Source organism: Ascaphus truei, chromosome 3 (assembly GCF_040206685.1).
Source record: "Ascaphus truei isolate aAscTru1 chromosome 3, aAscTru1.hap1, whole genome shotgun sequence".
In the NCBI taxonomy this organism is placed as follows: Eukaryota; Metazoa; Chordata; class Amphibia; order Anura; family Ascaphidae; genus Ascaphus; species Ascaphus truei.
The window spans coordinates 140,974,653-140,993,598 of NC_134485.1; the positions used below are offsets into that span (position 1 = coordinate 140,974,653).

Here is an 18,946-nt window from a genome sequence, read left to right on the forward strand (position 1 = left end):
CATGTCCCCCGTGACGTGCTTCCTCCTTACCTGATGCTATGCATACTCCAGTGCAGCTCACAGAGCACGCGCGCCCATGGAGGGCTTCTAATGCTTCCACGGAGATTGGCTCTGCCCCTCGCTTGCGACGCGCGGCTTGCACACGTGAGGCACGTACACCGCTCCCCAGCTGCGTGTCAACACTCCTGATCTCTCCTACCTGTCTCCTGCACCTCAAAGCCTATCCCTGTCTCCGCAGTAGCTACTCCACCCCCCTATCTAATTGGCCGCCTATTCTCATATATGCTCAGCTCTTTCACTCCTTCTTTGGCTGAGCATAGTTCACTGAAGCCTTGCTTTTCCCACGTCCCTGTTCCTGCTCTATTGCCTTGCCTGCCTCTGTGTTTGATCTCCTGTGTTCCGACCCGGCTAGACTTTGGACCCGTCTCTGGATATCGACCCCGGCTTGCCGCTGACCTTCCGTATCTCTCCATCCCAGATCACGGCACATGAACAACAACTATCCTCCTGGCTCCAACCGCTTGACCACGCCACCCGGCTACCGACTACTCTCCCGGCTCCAACCACTGACCTTGGCAAGTATAAAGACCATTCTACTCTCTCCAACCCTGACCCCACAAACCTTGACTATCCACTCTCCGCCTTCGCTGCAGTGGGTGATGTTTTCTATACTCTCCCACCTCAGTAACGGAGTCCTGCCTTGTTTGTGGTGAGCGCAAACGTTACACAATGGCCCTGGATCCTTCTATCACCGCTTGCAATATCTATCAGGGCTTGTGTGACAGGAAGCAGAGAAGCATCAGGGCCAGCAATGTCACATTGGGTAGAGAAAAAACAACCAATGAGATGAACCAAAAAGGATATGTATTACCTCAGAGGGACAGCCCGGTTTGGAGGCTCCTCCCAATGCCTGATATATTAACGGTAGGGTGCTTCAGCTGATCCCGTGATGTACAGTATCATCCCTGGTCCCGCTGGCGTGTCTTCAACCACTCATGTGCAGTAGAGGTGTACTGTGTAGCAATGGATCGTAGTGCCTCCAGGCATCGTTCCAATCAGAAAAAGATGCAGTAAAGCAGCAAAAAGATTGGTGGCACTGCAAGCCCTTGAAACATGAAAGCTCACCGGGTTTGATACAAAAATGAAAAAGTTTAATGTTACATACTAAAAAGCAAGTAACAAATATACAAACAAGACAAAAACTCTCCTCCCATGCGTTTCCCGCCCGTAAGATGCTTTCTCAAAGAGTAGATCTCAAAGAGTTAATCAAGAGCCTGGAAGTTCTGCCTTGATCCTGTGTGATTTCCATGTCTTAAAGAACTTCCTTCTTGTGAGTTTCATCATTGAAATGGGGATATTCCTTGACATTTCATGTTAAACTATTTTCATGTTTGATATCTCCTTGCGCTATACAGTAGGTACTTTTTATTTTCCTGTATCATCTTTGCTGCAGACACTTCCTAACATTTGACTGGAGTAAAATTACACATTGCTTCAAATGTTCATAATTCTTTCTCTTTCTTTCTCATTGCATTCTCCATATTGACTGGAGAAGGCAGGGTGCTTTATTCTGGCGACAAAGCTGACAAATTTTGGTTCCTCAGTACGCAACCTGTATGATGAGTGCTGCAGAGCGTTTGCACAGATACCTTTCTTTTTCCAAGCTCGGCCATATTTCTGGAGGGTTAGCACGCTTCTATTCTCTCTTTTAGAGTCTGCTCTGATCTGAGAGAGTTCCAATTGCAGACATAGAGATTTTCCCTTTTCCTGGTGAAGAGCGTCCACTGCTTTTTTCAGTGATAACTGTATTTCCAACCTTCCTAGTTGGAGTTGTTGCTTCACTGTAACGGATCGGGAGACTCGCAGTTCCCAGCGTGTCCCCGTCACCCCAGCTTCCACAGTGCCTAGTTCCTCTGTTTCTCTACGTCCCCAAACTCTACCTTCTTCCCTCAGCCGTTCCTCCACGGCTCGATCCTCACGCCCAGGCTTACACTCTGCGCACGCGCGCGGTCCCCTCACCAAGCACGCGCGTTCACGATCGCGGGTTCCCTTTTGTGGCTCACGCGCTCCTCGGCGTGCCTCTGTCACCCTTGTCCGTTCCAGATGCTGGAACACTATCTCAGGTGCTTCGTGTCTGAATCGCAGGACAATTGGGTGGACCTGTTACCCTGGGCTGAGTTTGCCATTAACTCTTTAAGAAACAAATCCATGCAAGAGTCGCCTTTTTTCATTAACTATGGATTTCATCCCAGCAGTCTTCCCCTCTCCTCCTTCCCCTCTGGTGTTCCTGCAGCGGATTCTCATATTTCCAGTCTTCAAAGTTCTTGGAAGAAGATCTCAAAGGCCTTGCAAGGTTCCGTTCAAAGACAAAAAACGCAAGCTGATCGGCGACGTCAAGTGGGTCCAGTATTCAAACCTGGAGTCAGAGTTTGGCTATCATCCAAGAATATCAAACTCAAGACTCCTTCCCAGAAACTGGCCCCGAGATTCTTTTGTCCTTTCAAGGTCCTTGAAAGGATCAACCCGGTCGCATACCGACTTGCACTTCCCCCTACTATGAAAATCCCTTCGGTTTTCCACGTGTCGCTCCTTAAACCCCTGATCCAAAATGCCCATTTTCCAGATCGCCCTCAGAGACCTAACCCGGTCGTCATACAAGGACAACAAGAATTCGAAGTCCAGTCCATACTCGATTCTCATTGGTCCAGGGGCAGACTTCAGTTTCTTGTACACTGGAAAGGATATGGCCCGGAGGAACGTTCCTGGATACCATCCCATCCAATCCATGCCCCAGCACTCCTCAGACACTTCCGATGGAAGTTCCCTCATAGACCTTGGGAGGATCGTCCGGAGTCTGATCCTCAAGGGGGGGATACTGTAACGGATCGGGGGACTCACAGTTCCCAGCATGTCCCCGTCACCTCACCTTCCACAGTGCCTAGTTCCTCCGCTCCCCTGCGTATCCAAACTCTACCTTCTTCCCTCAGCCGTTCCTCCACGGCTCGATCCTCACGCCCAGGCTTACACTTCTGTGAACGCGTGCGGTCCCTTCCCCAAGCGCGCGCGTTCACGATCGTGGGTTCCCTTTCGTGGCTCACGAGCTCCTCGGCGTGCCTCTGTCACCCCTGTCCATTCCTTACCTGGTTCCTCCATTCCTCCTTCCCCTCTGTCTTCTTTCCCGTGCACCTCCTCCGCTGGTCTTCCCCCACACTCTGGTGCACGCGCGGTGCGCGTGCATAGCAGGGTTACAGAGGGCGCGCGCACCTGCTCTACTTACTTACCTCCCCCACGCTCTGGCTCCACCCCCCGTCGGTTGCAGGCTATTACGTTTGATATGTGATATTACATTTTGATATGTGATATAGTTCATCAATATTACCTCTAATTACTGTTTTCTCTTAAAGTAGTATGCTTAATATTAACCTGTTATTTTATAGTAACATCCAGCACAGATGACCTGAATCAATTATCAAAACCATTTGGGTTATATTTGTTTAATTGGACTAAGGCATTATAAATAGCAACAATGTACCTTAAATGATTCGCATAGGCGCCACAATTTCCTTAAATATAAACAGTGATATACAAATTTAAAATACAAATGTATATAGGATATTACCCGACCGGATACTGTACTTCTCAACCTTTCTAGGAAATTTGCTAAGATTTCCCACAGATGCAGTATTTCTTTGGGGTGAGAAGGGAGCGATCCAATCAGGAGTACCTCATGAATAATAAAAACATAAAAAACAATAATAGTGTAGTATGTTAATATAATATTGGCTAGATACAAGTCTTGGCTCTTGAGGATTTTCTACTTACAAGATGTAATAAAAAGTTGTGCTTTTATCTGACTCAGTCAGGAGATGTGTGTGTATTGGTCTTCTATTCCAGGGTTGTTAGCATTCAAATCTCCATTCGGTTCATGCAAATGAAACAAAACAGATATAGCCCAGTAGTGCAGATGGTAAATACAAAGCGTTTATATATTTTGAGGAATAAGAATAGTACTCACACTAAGTACATTTGTATGTACATGTAAAGGTTTCTTTAGCAAAGAATGCTCTATTTGCGGCAGTGTTTTCTCCCAGTCTTCCTCCTATGGTAAAGTGTGTCGCCAGCGACGGCGTCTGACGTCACTTTCGCTTTCGCGGGTGGACCGCATCCGTTGAATATTGGTAGCGACGCACTGGAGGAGATTCAGCCTGGGGGTTCTAGCGTCCGGCGTCTTCTCTTGGAGGCAGCTGCAGCTAGTTAGTTGGCTCTACGCGTTTCGCTGACACATGCAGCTTCGTCAGGAGCATTATGACGTCTATTGTCAGTGCCTTATATTTATATGAGATCCCCTAATTGGCTTCATATTAACTATGCAAATTAGCTCTCTTGCACATAAAAATTAACCCACAGGTTTGCCTATACATAGGCACACTAGACTCTGTGGTCCAAAACAATATAAAACATGTATTCAATTTTATTAACATTCAATTAATTATCGACAAGAAAAAATTTATTAATAAAAACCTCATTTAATAGTATGACTACCTACACTAAAAAAAATATTCAAAATAGTATTATAAATAAATAGAAAATAAAAACATAAATAATAAAGTACTTATGACATCATGAGTATGGGGGAGAGAAGGAAAAGGAGAAAGGTGCATCAGTGATTGATTCAATTAATACAAACAGATCTAGACCACAATTATGTTTAAAATATGCAGAGGTTAGTTTAAAACATTAATCTAAAATTACTAAAGTTCAATCCATTATTTTGATTTAGTATATAAATAAAGTTAAGTCATCCCTTACACATACCATCTAGATAGACAACAGAGAACAAGCAGGTCTAGATCACCTATTGGAGCAACTGGACCCAAAGCTTTTTTAGACATAGATACAACTCCCAGTGTCTGGGAGATACCAAACTCATATACCCCCCCGAAAGAAAGGAGGGACCCAAAGGTATACCACAAAAGAGAAACCACCAGAGAGGGAAACGAGGAAGAAAAAGGAAAAGGGAAAGAACAAACAAAATAAATGATAGAGAAACAAAAAACATTTTTAATCTAAGCACATTTGAACTAACTGTACCCCAACAAAATTTAATTTCAAAAGGACTCTCTTTCGCACCAACTGTAGGACCGAGCAATTTTGAACTTTTTTTGGATGCAAATCGTTTTTTACGCAAATTAACTGTTAAAAGATTCTTTCAGAGCAAAAATGTGGAATCACGATTACATACTGTTAATCCCATAAAAGAACCTGACGAGAGTAAATTCAAACATACAACATTAAAAAGCAAGTCAACTTTCTACCCTACTTATTACAAAGGAAAACATTTAGAGGTATTTTATGATCTCATTGTGAAAGACTTTGAAAAACTGTCAAAACAAACAAAATTTACAACAAAAAACAATCTTAATAAAGATGAAAGGAAGGCTCTAGAAGAAATTACTAAAAATGAGAATATAGTTATAAAACAAGCCGACAAAGGCGGGGGTACAGTAATAATGAACAGAGATAATTATGTTAAGGAAATTTACCGACTATTAGGCGATCAAGACACATACGAAATTTTGAGGAAAAATCCAACAGAAAAATTTAATAAGGAGTTAAATATTCTGTTGGAAAGAGGAAGAGATACAGGCATTCTGACAGAATCGGAATATAAATTCCTATATAACAAAACCCCACAAATTCCAATTTTATATATTTTACCTAAAATCCACAAATGTCTCAAAGATCCACCAGGTAGGCCGATAATTTCTGGAATAAATTCTCTTACAGCAAATTTATCGGCTTATATTGACAATTTCCTTCAGGAGTATGTAAAAAATATAACTTCATACCTGAAAGATACCACTGACATTATAAAAATTCTGGAAACGGTTGTATGGAAGGAAGATTATTTGTTGGCCACTATTGATGTCAGTTCCTTATATACGTCTATTGCTCATCACTTAGGATTGCAAGCAATTGAATATTTCCTCAAAAATGATCCGGATATACATGATTTACAAACTCAATTTCTCCTGGATGGTATTAAATTTATTTTAGAAAAGAATTTCTTTTTATTTGATAACATCTTTTACGTCCAGAAATGTGGCACCGCCATGGGAACGAGGTTTGCCCCCAGCTACGCAAATCTTTTTATGGGATTTTGGGAGGACCAAACCATCTCGTCCGGGGACGAGCTGGGGGGGAACCTTGTCCTATGGCGGCGCTATATTGATGACATCATTTTAATTTGGCAGGGAGATAGACAAAGTTTGGAACAATTTATTTTAAATTTAAATATAAATAATTTTAATCTTAAATTCACCCATACGATAAGCGAATCATCTATAGAGTATCTTGATTTAGACATTTATATAGAAAGAGGAGTAATAAAAACTAAAACACACTTTAAAAATGTCGACTGCAATAATTTCATTTTAAGATCAAGCTGTCACCACCATCAGTGGATGGACGGAGTCCCTTATGGTCAATATAGGAGACTTCGTAGAAATTGCACCGAAGAACACATTTTTGATGACCAGTGCAAAATTTTAGAAAACCGCTTTATAGAGAAGAAATATAGCCAAGAGATTTTAGACACAGCATTTAAAAAGGCCAAGAATCTAGAAAGAAAAGAACTACTCGAACCCAAAAATAAGTCTTCAATTGTAAATAATAATGGTTATGACACAGCTTTTTTAACAACTTTTAACAAAGAAGCAAAAAATATAGGAAAAATTTTACGTAAGCACTGGCATGTTTTAAAATCAGATACTATTTTAAGTGAAATTTTACCGGAGATCCCAAAAGTTATTTTTAAAAAGGCACAAAATATGAAAAGTTTAATAGCGCCAAGCGCACTAAAAAAGAAAAAGGAGGAAAACCAGTGTTGGCTTAAAACCCTGACAGGCTTTTATGGATGCATATCATGCAAAGCTTGCCAACATAAAATGAAGGAAAAAAACAGTTTTACATGTAATAAGAGCAAAGAAACATTTAATATTAAACAATATATAAACTGCTATACGGACTTTGTGATATATGTACTTCAATGCCCTTGCGGGCTACAATATGTAGGGAAAACATCTAGACCAATACGTACCCGCATCCTTGAGCATTTGAGCAATATAAGAAGGGGAATTTTAACACACAGCGTCTCAAAACATTATACTAAATACCACCAATCCAACCCCGATAGTTTAAGATTTATAGCAATAGAAAATGTGAAACAGCATTGGAGGGGACGTAGTAGAGAGGTGGATCTTAGCAAAAGAGAAATGTACTGGATTCATAAGCTTAATACACTGATTCCAAACGGTCTGAATTCAGATTTTGAGATTTTACCCTTTTTACATACATAATTATTATATATATATTTCACATTTTTGTATACGCTTTTTTATTATTACTCTTTTTTATTATTACTCTTTTTATTATTCCTTTTTTATTACTACTATTTTGATTGAAGTTACATTTTTCTTTATATTTTTCTTTATCTTTATGCATTTTATACCAATCACTTGAAGTTTTTAAGATTATGTATTTAAAAATGATGAATTCACTGCTTATTAAATATGTGTAAGGGATGACTTAACTTTATTTATATACTAAATCAAAATAATGGATTGAACTTTAGTAATTTTAGATTAATGTTTTAAACTAACCTCTGCATATTTTAAACATAATTGTGGTCTAGATCTGTTTGTATTAATTGAATCAATCACTGATGCACCTTTCTCCTTTTCCTTCTCTCCCCCATACTCATGATGTCATAAGTACTTTATTATTTATGTTTTTATTTTCTATTTATTTATAATACTATTTTGAATATTTTTTTTAGTGTAGGTAGTCATACTATTAAATGAGGTTTTTATTAATAAATTTTTTCTTGTCTTGATAATTAATTGAATGTTAATAAAATTGAATACATGTTTTATATTGTTTTGGACCACAGAGTCTAGTGTGCCTATGTATAGGCAAACCTGTGGGTTAATTTTTATGTGCAAGAGAGCTAATTTGCATAGTTAATATGAAGCCAATTAGGGGATCTCATATAAATATAAGGCACTGACAATAGACGTCATAATGCTCCTGACGAAGCTGCATGTGTCAGCGAAACGCGTAGAGCCAACTAACTAGCTGCAGCTGCCTCCAAGAGAAGACGCCGGATGCTAGAACCCCCAGGCTGAATCTCCTCCAGTGCGTCGCTACCAATATTCAACGGATGCGGTCCACCCGCGAAAGCGAAAGTGACGTCAGACGCCGTCGCTGGCGACACACTTTACCATAGGAGGAAGACTGGGAGAAAACACTGCCGCAAATAGAGCATTCTTTGCTAAAGAAACCTTTACATGTACATACAAATGTACTTAGTGTGAGTACTATTCTTATTCCTCAAAATATATAAACGCTTTGTATTTACCATCTGCACTACTGGGCTATATCTGTTTTGTTTCATTTGCATGAACCGAATGGAGATTTGAATGCTAACAACCCTGGAATAGAAGACCAATACACACACATCTCCTGACTGAGTCAGATAAAAGCACAACTTTTTATTACATCTTGTAAGTAGAAAATCCTCAAGAGCCAAGACTTGTATCTAGCCAATATTATATTAACATACTACACTATTATTGTTTTTTATGTTTTTATTATTCATGAGGTACTCCTGATTGGATCGCTCCCTTCTCACCCCAAAGAAATATTATAAATAGCAAGCCATTACAATCCATCCCCTGATGAAATCCGCCGAGTCGGAAGAAACGCGTAGGGTCACGTAGTTGAGGAACTACGGTGGTGGAGCAGTCCAGACTCCTAAACACAGACACCAGCACAGGAGTTCCCTGTCATCTCATCCAAGAAGAGCTGTGCCGAATAGGAACTGCAAGCTGCTCATTCGGGTTGCCGGAGAGATGCTGAGACGGTGACACCAGCAGCAGTGAAGCCTTGCGGTTTGCACAGCCAGATGGAACGGAAGGAACTTGCTGCAGTCTGACATCTGTTTGGTGCATGGGTTTGTCCCATACAACGCTTTTAATACACTGGCAAAGTGTGAGTGTGCAATTGTCTACTGCACCGACACACTTTATTCGAGCAAATACCCAGTATGTACCTGGCAGATACCTGGAATGCGCCGCTCCTCACCTCTGACAAGCCCCGTTGCGTTTGCCTTCCCAGCCTGGGTTCATGCCTGGCTGACGGGCGGCTGATCTGTTAAATGATAATGATTAGGATTTAATAGGCTGCAATGCTTCGCGTGTCTACCAGATGGCATAAATTCATGAATTGTAATGCAGTATATATATATATACTGTGCAGTATTGCAGCCAGCGGGAATAAAATGCTTCAATCCCTGCATGGAAAATACCTCAATGCACTCGGGCAGAAAACAGTCACAAACCTCAATACACCCGGGTATACCCGAATTCGTGGGACTAGCCGAGCTCGAATAAAGTGTGTCGCCAGTGTATGTTCGTGGTAAATTAAACCTTTATTATTGGATTTTACACATGGATCGGGCGCTTTTTCTTTCTCTTTTTTTCTAATATATATATATATACATACATATATATATATATAAATGAAAAAAGAAAAAAAGAAACCTGTTTAAGAGCACTCAGGTATACGATATAACAAATAGCATTTTATTAATTGACACAATGTAGAGTGAAAAAGAGTACAAGTTTAAAAACACTTAATAAAGGCTACTTACCTGTCCTAAACACAGAGTGACCCTCTCAGATCACGTTACCTATCTCCTTCAGAGATTCATTTTTGATGTTGGTTTTGGTTCATTTAACTGCATGCTGTAGCAGAATTCATGTTGGTTTGAGATTGTCATTTATATTTTGACCGGTCAATTCCGTGTTGCTTAGGACGCAATATACTTTATGCATTCTATAGGTGCGTGTTAACCTGATAACCTGTTTTGACTAATCTGGCCCACCGTTGTGTCTTTTAGTCACTATCCATTTTTATGTGATTAAGATATATATTGTCTAGTTTTTCCTTAGTCTTGCCCAAGTGTTTCTATGGGTAGTACCCGTGACAGGGGTCCTAGCCTTTATTAAGTGTTTTTAATCTTGTACTTTTTTTCACTCTACATTGTGTCAATTAATAAAATGCTATTTGTTATATCGTATACCTGAGTGCTCTTAAACGGGTTTCTTTTTTTCTTTTTCATTTATACTATTACCAACCCGTGAGCACCGCCAATTCTAATTCATGATATTTTGGCTTATGGTGACATTGATATTATTTAAGTAGATGCGAGGTTATTCCTTTCCCTCCTCCCCCCCTTTTTTGTTGAACATACATATACTGTATATATATATATATATATATATATATATATATATATATATATATATATATATATATATACATACATACATACACACACACATTATAAATGCTGTCCTGGTGCCTTGTATTATCCAAAATGACAAATGTCCCCTGAAGTTTTGAACCAAGTGAGGTTCCCACACCTGAACAAAACCTCATTGGGGGTGTCCTCCAAAAGCAGAATAGAATCAGGTTTACTCACAGCTTGTTGAAATGTCTGTTGAAATGCCCCTTTAGGATAGTCTCTGTTGGCGTGCTCACCACTGTAGTTAGGTCCAGTAGAAAACCGTTTGAGAAAAACAGTGCACAACCAGGAAAAAGGGTCTGTTGAAAAAAGCTTCTTTATTATAACATGGTGAAAAAATAGGAGTACACAGCTCTCCTACGCGTTTCGTACGGTATGTACTTTATCAAGGAGCATAAACATCATGTTCCCTGAACTCTTTTAAACCCTGTATTCCAGCTGAACTTCCGTGCCAAAATTGTAGTGACGTCTAGGCGTGCACGTGCACACCGTGCGCACTCTGACATCACACGTCTTGTACGTCTGCTCAACCAGATCAGTCAATAAAAACTTGCCAAACATCCTCACCTACAAGTGCAGTACTAGTCAAGTCCCAACATCCCAAAGAATGGGGGTAGTGTGAGCGCGCCCTCGTAGAGTGACGCACATGCTTAGCATACCCTACATAGGAATAAACAGCTCTTGACAGGATTGAGTAGGAACATAAAGTAACACAATGATTCATATAGTTAAACAATTAAGCTAACAAAGTTACAATTAACAATCACTTTAAACAATATTTTAAGGGAAAGAAATAACTAAAATCACATCAACATTGTTAAAAAATGACAATAAAGTATCTCCTATTTTTCAGATAAGTCAATCATTATTTTTCAAAACCAATATTATTTAAAACTTAGATATAGTGTATACACGTAAATATAAAAGCATATAGCCTCCTAATCAAATGATATTCCTTTATTGTACCACTATAAGAAATAAGGACATAGCTTATACAAGTTCCTATACTGGTATCTATTGGGTTTTTCACTAACCAATACTGATGTTCATTCATTGGATATGTTGTTTAGATATACTAGGAATAAATTCAATTTGTAATAATTATAATCAGCAGACCACTGTTTACTGCTATTGATCATTTTCATTAACCAAATTCCCAAGACATAAAAAAAATCCTGACTAATTTAGGGAGGCATTTCGCCAACTTAATGATGTTTCAATGAATGAGAGGGGTGGTAATAGAATTAATCTATTGAACCAAAGAGAGTGCTTTTGGATCTTTACCTTAAGAACTATAGTTCCATAAGGCATTAATGTGGATTGGAATTTAAGTAATTTTTTGGTTTAATCATTTTTTGAGAGCCCTCATTATTAAATCTCTTTAGGGTTTTTGTATTCTGTATTTTATTTGAGGTTAAAATACTGTATAATTTGTATCCATTTGGGAAATTACATATTTCTATTCATTCAGGATTTTTTAATACCACTTCCTTTTTGAGCCAGGTCTCAGTAATAGCAAATAGGAGCAGAGTGATAAGAGGTTACTCTTGCTATTTTTATGTGCCTTTAAAGTATTTTTATACGGGAAGAGAGCAGTCCGGTTTACACTTTTTTCCAAGGCAGCTGCACCGCCTGATTACTCCATTTCTCTGTTGATCTCCGGCCCGCAAACAGGGGGGGTCTGCCGGGGTTGGCGTCCCAGGCCCCGTGAGTCAGGGGGCACGGCCCTGTCCATTCTATTATAAAAAAAAATGGTGACGATTCTCTTACGCATGCGCAGAGCCGATGTCCCGGCGCACATGCGTAGGGAAAGCAGGGTGTCTGGTCTGCTGCCTGTGGGCCCTTTCCACCCTGCTCCCCGCTCCCAACGTGGGATGGAGGGGAAGCACCATGGCGAGCCCTCATCCACCAACCTAGCTTCCCCTGTGCGCCCGCCAACCCAGCTCCCCCCGCACCCGCCTCCAGCCATTAATTTAACCCACTAGTCTCGCCCCCCCTACCTCCCGCGCCCCACCCTCCGCCCCCACCCCCAGCCGCCTACCTCCCGCTCCCCCACCCCCACGAGCCTAACTCCCACCCCGGTCAGCAGCCGTGGGGATATTGGGGGCAGGAGGGAAACATCTGGCGGGCAAGCAAGCAGGAAGCAGCATCCACCCAGGCAGTCACTCACTCACCCACCCACTCACCCATCCAGTCACTCATTCACCCACCCAGTCACTCACCCACCCATGCAGTCACAAACCAACCCACCCAACTCACCCACCCAGACAGTCACTCAGTCACCCACCCACCCTGGCAGTCACCCGCCCAGACAGTTAGTCACCCACCAACCCAGGCAGTCAGTCAAAGACCGTCACCCACCCACCCACCCATGCAGTCAGTCACCTGCCCAGTCAGTCAGTCACCCACCCAGGCAGTCACCCACCCACCCAGGCAGTCAGTCACCCACCCAGTCAGTCATCACCCAGGCAGGCAGTCACCCACCCAGGCAGTCAGTCACCCACCCACCCACCCACCCAGGCAGTCAGTCACCCACCCAGGCAGGCAGTCACCTGTTTTGTTGAAAATATAAAAATAAACAGATTGCATTTTAATGTTTTTTTCTGTATTACAATAAGAAGAAAACAGTTAAGTAAAAACGCTAAAAAATATTTTTTCGTGGTATGTGCGCTATGGGTTCGGGGGAGGGGTGCCTGCTCCTTTCTTTTGTCCTGTGCCCCATGATTTCTGTTGGCTGCCCTGTTGATCTCGTTTGGTAGGAGCACGCCGACAGTACCCGAAAAACCACGGCACACTGAGTGAGTTATTTTCTTATTTGCATTATTGAAACCCTGGTTACGAAGTTTACTATTGCATGCCCATATAAGACTTACCTTATCTACAAGGCTACGGAGCATGCATACATGTTGGTGTTTTCCTGTTTGAATTGCAGACACAGTGTACATCACTGACTACGTGGGACATTTTCAATGGGCTTATCATACTATCTGGGAGTTTATATTTTCTACACATTGAATATACATCTATATGGACATAGCATCGCTGGGGGGGGGGTTCTCTCCCACCTCTTGGCCAGAGAGTGAGAGAGAAAGGTCATGCACAGAGAGGAACTTGTTAGAAAGGGAGCGAGCATTCCACAGGACACAGGAGAAAGGGAGAGAGGAGGAAGGGTGGCAGGGGATGGGTATGAGGTTGGAGGGGTTGACATCAGAAGGAGTAGAAGTTGGATTTGGCAGGCGACGACGAGAGCATATAGAAATAAGGCAGGGAGCAGGATTGGGAGAGATATCCCCAGAAGCAAGGAGGAGAAGCATGGATAGAAAGAGAATGTGTGAGGATGATTTGTAGGGGTGTGTTTTAGTGCTGTGGGTATAGCTGGGTATTCAAACAATACAGCTTTAAAGCAGCATACAAATAAACAAACAACCTATCCCTTGGTAAGGGCTAAATCAGAGTGCGCAAAGTTTTAATCTTGCACCCCCCTGCCTGCTCACCTACCGACTCATGCCCCCCCCCCCCCCCCTCGGTTCCAGCATCAAATGACATTGCGGGGTCATGTGACGTCACGTTGCAATAGCAAGCATTTTTGTTAATTTTTTTCCACTTTTTTCATTAGCTCTAAGGAGCCTCAGACCTTGTTTATAGTAGAGCCGGCAGTGCGCGTGCACAACCGCGTGACGTCACTGGAGCGGCGCGCGCACATGAATCATGCACTGCCGGCGGGAGGCGATGGAGATGTGCCCATGATGTGAGTGAGCATGCAGTGATTGAGAGCAGCTCTCAGACAGGGATGGTGATCGGATAGGAGGCACCAGGAAGGCACTGACTCCTCTCCCTCCATGCCTGCAGTGAGCTCCGTACTGGAGACACTGATGAGAAGTGTGTGTGTGTGTGTGTATTATTTATGAAAAAAGCATACAATTTGCCTATAATAGTAGTAATCCCCTCAGAACAGGGCATTATTGACCAGTAATGCCTGTTATTTGGAGATTATTACCTAAATAACAATCTCACAATTATTTTACAAGTGAAACTGTCTAAGAGTCAGCTAGAAAAAGAGTGCACGAAACATGTAGGAGGATGTAGGAGGGTGTTGCACCTCCATTTCTTCTTTTTATGGATGAATAAAGAATATTTTTAACCAGTTTTTGACCCACTTTCTTGGCTGTGCGCCTTTACCTCTATGGATGCTGATTTGGACTCTCTAACAAGTTGCAGCACGCTCCACACACCAGTACAGGACGGGGATGCTCCAGAGATGTGAGTAAGAGACTTTATTCTAATCAAGATAATATGCTTTGTGGTTTAATTGTGTTCCAGGGCCCATCCCAATGAGGTTCTGAGCAGGGGATTTACTCCTTTGTTCAGTTCCTTCAGGGAATATAGGTTCCTATCAAGGATACCATCCCACAGAATTCTGTAAGCGTTAGGCTGCACTTCTAAACAAATGTATTGCCGCTGTCGCGTGAGCTTATAGTAGAAGCGATGGCGAGATGGCTTGGTCGCAATCGCTGGAAGCCAAGTCAATTTGATTTTTCCAGCAACCGCAGTGTGACATCAGCACCGCGTCGCTGTCGCAGGCGTTGGAACTATAAGCGCAGCCTAAGAATTGTGCAATTTACAATGGTGAGTCATCGCATAACGATTTCATCTTCATTTGTCCCCTCTAAATCAACACCTATGATTTATGCATGGTCAGTGTGGATCTGACCATATTAATTGTTCCTGTAATGTTTAACCATCTCATACCTCCTACTATGTCAGAACCGAGCATGCATTGGTCAATGAATAAAGATGGGAATAACTTTTAAAAGCTGTTTGCACAAACAAATGTATCTGAGTACACTTGAAAAAGAAAAGACAAAGAAAAGATGTAGAAAACTATAAAACTGACAATACAACAGCTATAAAATATTCATGTGATGTGGAGTTTAATTGAGGGAACATCACACACTAGCAGCTGATACACTACCGACACACTTTATTGAAGTGTGGTCGGTACCGCAAGCCGGGAAATCTCCCGGCTTGCTAGTGGCCGCCCCTCGGCGTGCCGCGCGTCATAGACGCGCGGTCACGCGTCATCGGGAGCGTGCGCCCCCTGCACGCGTGTCCAGGGGCTCCCCGAGGGAGCCCTGGTGTCCCGCGATCGCGGGACAGCGGCAGGGGGTTCCGGGGGACCCGGCGGACCCGGCAGCGGTAGGGAGAGCGCCCCGATCGGAGGGCGCTCTTCCGCTGCTTCGGCGTGCGCCCGTCACACTCGGGCGCGCGCCAGGCTACTGCTGCGGCACAGAACGGGCAAATGCTCGAATAAACTGTGCCGCAGCAGTAGCTCTCAGTTACCCCTGTGCAGGTGTGACTACTCATTAGCTACACCTGCAAACATTGCTCAGCTCCATGCATGATGGATTTTGTGTAAACTTAATTCAGCACAAATATTTTAAGTGTCTTCCATCCATCTGTTAGTTTCGCCTTGACAAATATTGGCTTTGTGACATAAGCCTAAATGTTGCACAACTCAGCTTCAAGGATAGAGGGAAAAAACAGACACAGATATAGTAATTTAATCTTCTCACCTAACTAAGAAATGGTATGTATATGGATATAAAATGTTAAAATGCTTTTTGTAGTTGCATAACTACTGTACTTGTATAAAAAGGTGAACATTTCTGAAAGGCTTCCTTGAGCTAGCAATACATTAAAGCAGCGATCCCCCCCCAAATATTTTTTCGTTACCTTAGAACAGGGGTGTCGAACGTCCGGCCCGTGGGCCGTATAAGGCCCGCGAAGTCATTTGGTCCGGCCCCCGGGAAGCAAGCCTGCAAGAATGGTTTAAAAAAAAAAAAAAAAAATTTAAGTCACTCTGCCAAGATTTTTTTGGCCCGCCTCTTCCTACAGCACTGCTCCCCTCCCTTCTCTCCTCCAGTAATGCCGGGCTCCTTAGGCTCCGCCCCCCTGTCCCTCCCTTTAGGCTCCGCGGGCCTGCCAGTCTCTCAGCTGCACTGGCCATGCTGCTCCAGCAGCCCATCCACGGGCCCCAGGTAACCCACATACCCCCTCCCAGACACCTTACCCACCCCAAGGCGGGAGAGGCCTTATTATTGTGTATGTTTACAGAGGTGGGCTTATTGTGTGTGTCACTGTGTGTGTATCTGTCACTGTGTGTGTGTGTGTGTCAATGTCACTGTGTGTGTGTGTGTGTGTGTGTGTGTGTGTGTGTGTGTGTGTGTGTGTGTGTGTGTGTGTGTGTGTGTGTGTGTGTGTGTGTGTGTGTGTGTGTGTGTGTGTGTGTGTGTGTCAATGTCACTGTGTGTGTGTGTGTGTGTGTGTGTGTGTGTGTGTGTGTGTGTGTGTGTGTGTGTGTGTGTGTGTGTGTGTGTGTGTGTGTGTGTGTGTGTGTGTGTGTGTGTGTCAATGTCACTGTGTGTGTGTGTGTGTGTGTGTGTGTGTGTGTGTGTGTGTGTGTGTGTGTGTGTGTGTGTGTGTGTGTGTGTCAATGTCACTGTGTGTGTGTGTGTGTGTGTGTGTGTGTGTGTGTGTGTGTGTGTGTGTGTGTGTGTGTGTGTGTGTGTGTGTGTGTGTGTGTGTGTGTGTGTGTGTGTGTGTGTGTGTGTGTGTCAATGTCAGTGTGTGTGTGTGTGTGTGTGTGTGTGTGTGTGTGTGTGTGTGTGTGTGTGTGTGTGTGTGTGTGTGTGTGTGTGTGTGTGTGTGTGTGTGTGTGTGTGTGACTGTCACTGTCACTGTGTGTCTCTGTGTGTGTGTCACTGTCACTGTGTGTGTCACTGTCACTGTGTGTGTCACTGTCACTGTCACTGTGTGTGTGTGTGTCTCTCTCACTGTGTGTGTGTGTGTGTCTATCACTCTCACTGTGTGTGTGTGTGTGTGTGTGTGGTGTGTGTGTGTGTGTGTGTGTGTGTGTGTGTGTGTGTGTGTGTGTGTGTGTGTGTGTGTGTGTGTGTGTGTGTGTATCACTCTCACTGTGTGTGTGTGTGTCACTCTCACTGTGTGTGTGTCACTCTCACTGTGTGTGTGTGTCACTCTCACTGTGTGTGTGTTGTAACTCGCACTTACACGGCCCTCCTCCTCACACCGGGTAGCAGTTGCGGAGGAGGGCACCTGCTCCAAACCCCCCCTGCTCAGATTCCCCCCCCCCTTGCACACTTACACGGTCCTCCTTCTCCCCACACCGAGAAGCAGTTGCGGAGGGCACCTGCTCCGATCCCCCCCAATCAGATTTCCCTCCCCCTGTGTGTGTCAGAGAGAGTGTGTGTGTGTCTGAGAGAGTGTGTCTGAGCGAGTGTGTGTGTGTGTGTCTGAGCGAGTTTGTTTGTGTGTCTGAGCGAGTGTGTGTGTGTGTGTCTGAGCGAGGTGTGTGTGTCTGAGCGAGTGTGTGTGTGTCTGAGCGAGTGTTTGTGTGTCTGAGCGAGTGTGTGTGTGTGTCTGAGCGAGTGTGTGTGTGTCTGAGAGAGAGGGAGAGTGTGTGTCTGAGAGAGAGAGGGAGAGTGTGTGTCTGAGAGAGAGAGGGAGAGTGTGTGTCTGAGAGGGAGAGTGTGTGTCTGAGAGAGAGAGGGAGAGTGTGTGTCTGAGAGAGAGAGAGGGAGAGTGTGTGTCTGAGAGAGAGAGAGAGAGGGAGAGTGTGTGTCTGAGAGAGAGAGGGAGAGTGTGTGTCAGAGAGAGGGAGAGTGTGTGTCTGAGAGAGAGAGAGGGAGAGTGTGTGTCTGAGAGAGAGAGGGAGAGTGTGTGTCTGAGAGAGAGAGGGAGAGTGTGTGTCTGAGAGAGAGGGAGAGTGTGTGTCTGAGAGAGAGAGGGAGAGTGTGTGTCTGGGAGACAGAGGGAGAGTGTGTCTGAGAGACAGAGGGAGAGTGTTGTCTGAGAGACAGAGGGAGAGTGTGTGTCTGAGAGAGAGAGGGAGAGTGTGTCTGAGAGAGAGAGGGAGATTGTGTGTCTGAGAGAGAGAGGGAGAGTGTGTGTCTGAGAGAGAGAGGGAGAGTGTGTGTCTGAGAGAGAGGGGGAGAGTGTGTGTCTGAGAGAGAGAGGGAGAGTGTGTGTCTGAGAGAGAGAGGGAGTGTGTGTGTCTCAGAGAGAGAGGGAGAGTGTGTGTCTGAGAGAGAGAGGGAGAGTGTGTGTCTGAGAGAGAGAGGGAGAGTGTGTGTCTGAGAGACAGAGGGAGAGTGTGTCTGAGAGACAGAGGGAGAGTGTTGTCTAAGAGACAGAGTGAGAGTGTGTGTCTGAGAGAGAGAGAGTTTCGAGAGTGTGTCTGAGAGAGAGAGGGAGAGTGTGTGTCTGAGAGAGAGAGAGTGTCTGAGAGAGAGAGTATCTGAGAGAGAGAGAATTTCTGAGAGAGAGTGTCTGAGAGAGAGAGTGTCTGAGAGAGAGTGTCTGAGAGAGTGTGTCTGAGAGAGAGAGAGAGTGTATGAGAGAGAGTGTGTGTCTGAGAGAGAGTGTGTGTCTGAGAGAGAGAGTGTGTCTGAGAAAGAGAGTGTGTCTGAGAGAGAGAGAGTGTGTCTGAGCGAGAGAGTGTGTGTCAGAGAGAGAGAGTGTCTGAGAGAGAGAGAGAGTGTCTGAGAGAGAGAGAGAGAG

General features: G+C 43.7%; 1 protein-coding gene across 3 annotated transcripts in view; it reads right to left on the bottom strand.

Moving 5' to 3' along the window:
* The window catches only part of RPH3AL (rabphilin 3A like (without C2 domains)), a 692,976-nt gene that overhangs the window by 630,636 nt on the left and 43,394 nt on the right, over window positions 1-18,946 (bottom strand). For 2 of the 3 annotated variants that reach the window (XM_075589573.1, XM_075589570.1), the window contains exons 2-3: window positions 16,103-16,185; window positions 10,547-10,668 (exon numbers count right to left, since the gene is read on the bottom strand). The gene's annotated coding sequence lies outside the window, so the exon portion shown is untranslated. The remainder of the gene's footprint in view (window positions 1-10,546; window positions 10,669-16,102; window positions 16,186-18,946) is intronic. The other variant, XM_075589571.1, reaches the window with a different exon arrangement.